The 7,500-nt window shown below is 36.2% G+C and overlaps 1 protein-coding gene across 2 annotated transcripts in view; it reads right to left on the bottom strand.

The window, feature by feature from the left end:
* The window catches only part of LOC144966199 (putative E3 ubiquitin-protein ligase HECTD2), a 72,876-nt gene that overhangs the window by 40,818 nt on the left and 24,558 nt on the right, over positions 1-7,500 (bottom strand). The window lies entirely within an intron of this gene.

The raw sequence follows: 7,500 nt of genomic DNA on the forward strand, positions 1-7,500 counted from the left end.
TTGGTTTTCTCAACAATTGAATTAGTATACGAGAAATACTCTTCTGAGAAAGGAGAGAATTGAATTCTTAATTCTAAGTTATAGAGGAAATAAATACGTTTAAAGGAAAGGTGGGCAGATTCCGTACTTGCCCGTCCTGAAGCTAATACATACATAAGATAGTTCGTGATGAAGAGGCGGGAAGCTAGGGGTTGGTTGGGGAAGGAGTAAAGATAACACGGTCGTTATTGTTATAGTCTAACGAATGCATGAGGAGAGATTGGTAGCATTATTTTGTCTTAATTGTATTGTATGGATTATTGGCGAAAGCCTAACCCTCCTTCCGCACTAGGACAAAACTGTCCCGGGACAAATTTGTCCTGTCCCAATGGAGAAAACTTCTATTCAAAAGGGGTTCCGCACTAGGACAGGACTGTCCCAGGACACACCTGCGCGAATGCATTATTTTTTTTTTTTTTTTTACAAGACTCAAAAGTTTTTTTGTAGGCAATTGCAACTGTAATAATTCACATTTTATGAATCAACATAAGATACGACATGACGACAATGATTTTTTACACTGTACAATGGGATTTGTTTACATAAGATTTATATAATCATGAAATATTCTTATAGCAAAAGTAATATTATTGCTACTGCTACTGCTACCACTACCAATACCACGACTACGACTACGACTACGACTACTACTACTACTACTACTACTACTACTACTACTACTACTACTACTACTACTACCACTACCACTACCACTACCACGACTACGACTACTACTACTACTACTACCACTACTACTACTACTACTACTACTACTACTACTACTACTACTACTACTACTACTACTACTACTCCTACTAATACTACTACCACTACCACTACCACGACTACTACTACTACTACTACTACTACTACTACTACTACTACTACTACTAAATACTACCACTACCACTACCACGACTACTACTACTACTACTACTACTACTACTACTACTACTACTACACTACTACTACTACTACTACTACTACTACCTAGTAATGGATGAAATAGAGGTTGCATATTTCTGTGCTTTACCACGTGGATAAAAAAAGACAAATTGAAAGAGAAAACAATATTGGGTGCATCGTTTAATGACCCAAAGATTGCTCAAGGGTCAATTCCGTAGACTCTATGGTGATCTCCGATCTTATCTTAAAATGACTTTCTTGGAATCACCTCATTTTACCCAGGTGCAAATGAGTACCAGTTCGCTGATGAAAGTAATCTTTGACGGACTAGCATCATTCAAGAGGATAATAGAAAGTCAGCATGCTTCGTACCCGAAAGGCATCAGTTGATTAAGTCACCTCGCCTAGCTCAATTTGCGGCGCTGCACTGCGGCTGACGCCTGGTTATACCTTGTCCTAGCTAAATTTGCGGCGCTGCATTGCGGCTGACGCCCGGGTTATTCCAGTCTTACCTTGGAATAGACCCTCGAGAAAAATTTCCCCTATGGGATGAAAAAATGAATTTTATTATTTTAAATTTTAAACTGTTATCTGTCTGCTCAACGCCACAGAAACATGGATAAGTTCCGGATTTATAAGCTTAGGAGGCAAGATGGCCTATGGTTAGCGCGTTGTACTCTGGACTCAGAGGTTCTGTGTTCGATTCCGACCGAAGCCAACTTGTACTTTCTAGAGCAAGAAAATTTACTCCAATCACTCACTCCATTCAGGTGTAAAAGGGTACCTGTCAAGCTGGGATAGTAATCTGCGATAGACTACAGACTAGCGTCCCGTTCAAAGGTTTTCAAACAAATACGTTAATTGTCCGCTTCACGCTATTGAAACCGGAATAACTCCTGCACCATTGGCTACAAGGCTCTAAAGGACTTAATTTGTTTTACAATGAGTCCAAGTGGCTCAGAAGGACTAACTTATAAATATTTTCATTGAGAATTCCCGAAATAAATAACGATAAAGATAATTGATCCCACAAGTTACCGAATAGATGTGCGACCGGTTTTAGACACGTTACTGCTGTGTCACAAAGTGTGACACTTCTTAAATTATATTTATAAACATACGTTTTTAAATTGCCGAAAATATTTATGTTGCTATGCCTTCTTTACGTGGTTTCATCACATAGAATTATTTTTTGAATTGTTCTTGCTTTTTTATATTCAGAATTGAAATAAATAAATAAATTATAACTGTGAAATTGAATGTAAGCTTCAGTTTAATATACGAAAACAGATAAAATGGACGTTTCGGGTTTCCCCTTCATCAACAACACATGATGAATTAAAAACTACAGACGAATGAGATAATGTGGTAGTGGCGTTGTTAAGATGCATAAACAAAAACATTGATGGGCAGGAAATTGTATGCTACTTTGTGAGGAAGCGCGAATTAAAACAGAGCAATAGAAATTTATAAAAGGTGCGTATTAATTATGTCAAAAGAGGGGAGGCGGGGAGGAACTGTGTAATGCAGTATAGAAAGTGAACCAAAATAAAGTGTGGATTATTGTTGGAAAATAAATACAATGGAATTGGAAATAAATACAAAATGTAAGGGATGTAGGTATTAATATATTAGTGGCATTAGCCACAGCAGAAGCAACAATAGAAATAGTAGTAGTAGTAGTAGTAGTAGTAGTAGTAGTAGTAGTAGTAGTAGTAGTAGTAGCAGTAGTAGTAGTAGTAGTAGTAGTAGTAGTAGTAGTAGTAGTAGTAGTAGTAGTAGTAGTAGTAGTAGTAGTAGTAGTAGTAGTAGTAGTGAGGAGGAGGAGGAGGAGGAGGAGTAGTAGTAGTAGGGATGCAGAAAATAAAGACAGGCATTTCAATTTTGACACGGCGCCGCCAAGTCTGGGACTTTTTTGTCCTAGTGCGGAAGTCTGCTATATTTTTCTACTATCACAAACGATATGAACACGGGACTGGGACAGTCCTGTCCCGTTGATTTTGTAGCATTTCACAACGGCTTGGGACACAACGGGACTGTTTTGTCCCGTCCCAATAGGTGCGGAAGATCTCTCTAAATTCTATATGTTACAGATTTGGGACAGGACTGTCCCGGGACAGTCCTGTCCTAGTGCGGAAGAGGGTTTAGATTAAATAAACTTTGTTTTTGTTTGTCTTTTATTGACTATTGAACTGATACCTGTCATAGAAGACCTGCCTACTTGAAATAGGAAAATAAAAATCGTAGTTTTCAGGGTTACTAAAATCGTAGATATTTTAACTAGATCTACCCTTTAAAAAAATCACCGGAATTTTCGTCTATTATAGGTATCAAATTTTAAAAAACGAGAAAAACTGATTGGAAACGTAATAATGATGGTGGTGGTAGTAATGATGATGGTAACATTATTATTGTTATTATTATCATTTGTTATTATTATTATTATTATTATTATTATTATTTATTATTATTATTATTATTATTATTATTATTATTATTATTATTATTTTTATTATTATTATTATTATTATTATTATTATTATTATTATTATTATTATTATTATTGTACGTATTGGTGGTATTACGATTGTTGTATTTTTTGTGGTTATTAATGGTATCAGTTTATTGTTTGGTTCCATTTTCCATTTTTTTCCACTTTCATGTATGTTGTCATCAAATTGTATGATTTATTGGCGAAAGTCTAAGATTGAATAAACTTTGTAATATCGTATCGTAATCATCATTGTCGACGACACGTCGTTGTCATCATAATCATCATCATCATTAACATCAACAACAACATTAACAACAAGCACTACAATAGCAATAAAAACAATATCAACATCATCATATAATTTCCATCATCGTCTCCACAACTATCATTCTAACCAACAGCACCACCAAACCGCTACCATAATTACATCCTCCCTCACCGTCTCCTCTTCCTCCTCCTCCTCCTCCTCCTCCTCCTCCACCACCACCACCGCTACCACTATTCCAACCACTACCACCACCGGCACAATCATTCTAACCACCAAGAGAGCAGTAAAAATGATGCAATTTGAGCTCTGAATGAAACTCGAATCATATCGCTGTTGTTGCTTCTCGATGAAAACTTAAAAGTTACTACGTACTACTGAAAATCAGTAATGTAACAGAAATATTAATCTCGCTGTTGAGGGATTAAAGCATCTCTTTAATTTTTCGAGTGAACGAAATGGACTTCTATTGTCAAGGTGTTGTCGCATTATGTCACGTCGCTTTATTTTTCAGTTTTATTCTCTTTTGTGATTCATTTTTGATTACTTTTGGAATAATTAAAATCTACTGGTATTGTCATTTCATTGTGAATGTGATTATTTGTGGTTGAATTTATTTTTTTTTAAGGTGAAAAAAAAAACAAAAACAAAAAAAAAAATAATAATTAAAAAAAAAAAAAAAAAAAAAAAAAATATATATATATATATATATATATATATATATATATATATATATATATATATATATATATATATATATATATATATGACCGAATCATCTTTGCCCCACCACTATAGATAGGCTAGAACCGCCACTGAACTCACTCAACCCTAACACCGACTATATCTGTAGTTTACCCAGGTTACTTTTACCCCATGCCTATTTATTACATTTTTCTGAAACAAATTATAGGCGTAGTATCAAAGCTATTGTTTTTTTAAGTTTTGCATCTTAATGGTAGTTGAATAAAACTATCTATGTAAATGCTCATTTTTAATATATTTTTCCAAATTTTGAAAAGTAGCAAAAATCTCTAGGATTGAGTGAGTTAATGAAATCCATTGAATAAGCGTTGACGGATAGTGTATAAATTGGAAAAAAAGGGCTCATTACTGGTGACTTGACTTACTACCCGAAGTGGAAACTCGGTTCCGTTTGGTCTGACGCGAGAATAAACAAATCACTGTCAAGTCGTGAACTGAGCTTTGTTAAGCCGTGGTTATGTGATTTTAAAACTCAATAAGCATGCTTATAGATAGTTCGAAGTTGACGTCACTCAGGTCTTTGTTATTGTTTTTTGCCATCCGCATTTATGAGTAATTCTCACTAAACCGTATTAACCTGACTATAAACGATCATGATTACACAAAGTTTTGTGTGTTGGCCAGTTATACTTCCGGATGGCAATGTTGTGAGCACCTTAGCCAAGCGCATACTATCGATATATTAATCAATTTATTTATATACAATAAATATTTCTATCATTTAGGTTGAAACCAACTCATCACTGAAAGAAAAGAACTTAGAAAATATATAGATAGAATGCGCTTGGCCAAGGAGTTCACAACATTGCCATCCGGAAGTATTACGACCAACACACAAACTCTGTGTAACCATGAACTTTTATAGTCTGGTTAATACAGTTTAGTGAGAACAACTCACAAACGCGGATGACAAAAACAATAACAAAGGCCTGAGTGACGTCATCTTCGAACTATCTATAAACCAAAATGAGAAAAGCAATAGTTATCAAGGTTTGTTTACGAAATATAAAAACGGCCTGGAATACAATGCCCCCGGGCATACAAAAATTCCTTCAGAGCCGCAAGGCCCGTGGCACCGGAGTAAATTCCTGTTTCTGAAGGGATAAACAGATATTATAGCAACGAGATGTTAATGTTGGTTCCAATCGAATATGATGCCACGACAGCATCACTAGATAACGAAATCTAGTGTACTCAGCATCTTATCTGTTGCTGAATTGATAGAATGGTAAAAAATAAAATTCCATTACCGACCCCATTCATTATGAGTGCGGCTATGTGGTCACTCGCTTTCGGATCGGAAGGTGTCCTGAGTTCGAGCCTCGCTCGGCGCATAGTTGAGTCCTTGGAAAACGCTCTCTACTCACATTCTCTCACCGTACTCAGGTGTAAAATGAGTACCTGGCCGTTATCAGCGTTGTGTCTGTCAGGAAAAAAATGTATTCTCGCCTAACAGGCGTCATGTCTCGTTCTACATGTTACAGGTGGCTGTTGGTTAGTGACCCCTTGTAAAGCGCTTTGAGCACATTAAGTGGATACTGCGCTATATAAAAGCTCAAGTTTTTTGTTTTTTTTTGCTTTTTATGTCACTGAATTATCTGAAAGCGGCATCGATTTACAGTCCAATACAATATTTGAGCCTGTCATTGTCATTAATTATTTCTCAAAATGACATGCTAAAGTAGAATTCCGTCGTATTCATTTTGAATTTAAAACAGAATACAATCATAATTCTAACGCTCCGGTAGACAGGAACAAACCAAGATAAGAAAAAAAAACACAAAAGAAATCGCCCGTTAAAACGACAGGGCATGTCTCTGGTGTTGTTAACTCAATGCAATGTTCCACTAGTAATACTCTTCAACAGTCGTATCGTCACTTCCTTCCTAATGACGCATGGTAACTTAGTAACACTGCCTCTAAACTATCGGAGCAATGGCGGACGCCCGTATGAAATATTTCTCCGGCGAGCATAAAGGGTATCCAGAGGGGAAAAAACCCCATAAATTTGATCATGTTTTGACTTTTACACATTCCGATCACAATGCATATGAAAAGTTCTAGCCAGCATGAAAAATAAAAATGTAATGATTTTCTTTGTTTAGAACCAAGATGGCCGCCGTTGCCGGGCGCGTGACATCAGACTACTGAATCGTATTGAAAGTATTGTATTTCAGAATACGTCCCCGCTCACCCACACTGACGCGAAAAGTCAGTATTAAGATAAAGTGCGCACGCCGGAAAACACCGGAACAGTTAACGGTAATGTAGCAATTGTTTTGTATGCCAACGCATAGCCTTATTTATAGGAAGGTAATTATTTATCATAATATTGTAAAACAGTGATAAAGAAAAAGGAAAGAAAGGAGGGGGGAGGGGGAGGGGGGGGGGGGTGGGGGGAGAAAATAAAAACAAAAGCCAACAATGTTATATCATCATGATATCATCATCATCATTACCATTCAATTAAAACTTTCCTTCTCAAACCAATGTTCAAGGAAATCAACAAGGATAATATCAGGACACTTTCAATATTAAATCTGATTTATGAATTTTCCACTTTTGTACTCACACAATACACACACACACACACACACACATTTATATATATATATATATATATATATATATATATATATAATATATGTGTGTGTGTGTGTGTGTGTGTGTGTATGTGTATGTGTGTGGGTGTGTGGGTGTGTGGGTGTGTGTGTGTACTTGTGCGTGAACAAAATAATTTAACCATTTAAGAAGTTAAAATAGAACTGTCCAGTTTGGGCTCTTGAAATTCGAGTGAAACATAATATTAGTTTATCACAAAATGTATAGGATAGTACATTTACAATTTGTTCATTGAAATAGGCAAAAAGGGACAAGGTAGAGAGATATAAAGGTCTCTCTCGTCCTCGCTTTCGGTGAAGTGTCTCATGCCGCACAACCAACATGACGTTCTCTCTCTAACAACTTTTCCGCTCGTGACTTCCAATCAAGGGACGCTACTCTTCCGCTAATCTCATTCCCTATAGGAATT

This window comes from Berghia stephanieae, chromosome 2, assembly GCF_034508935.2.
Source record: "Berghia stephanieae isolate SIO BIC M18660-M18661 chromosome 2, UCSD_Bste_1.3, whole genome shotgun sequence".
Classification (NCBI taxonomy): domain Eukaryota; kingdom Metazoa; phylum Mollusca; class Gastropoda; order Nudibranchia; family Aeolidiidae; genus Berghia; species Berghia stephanieae.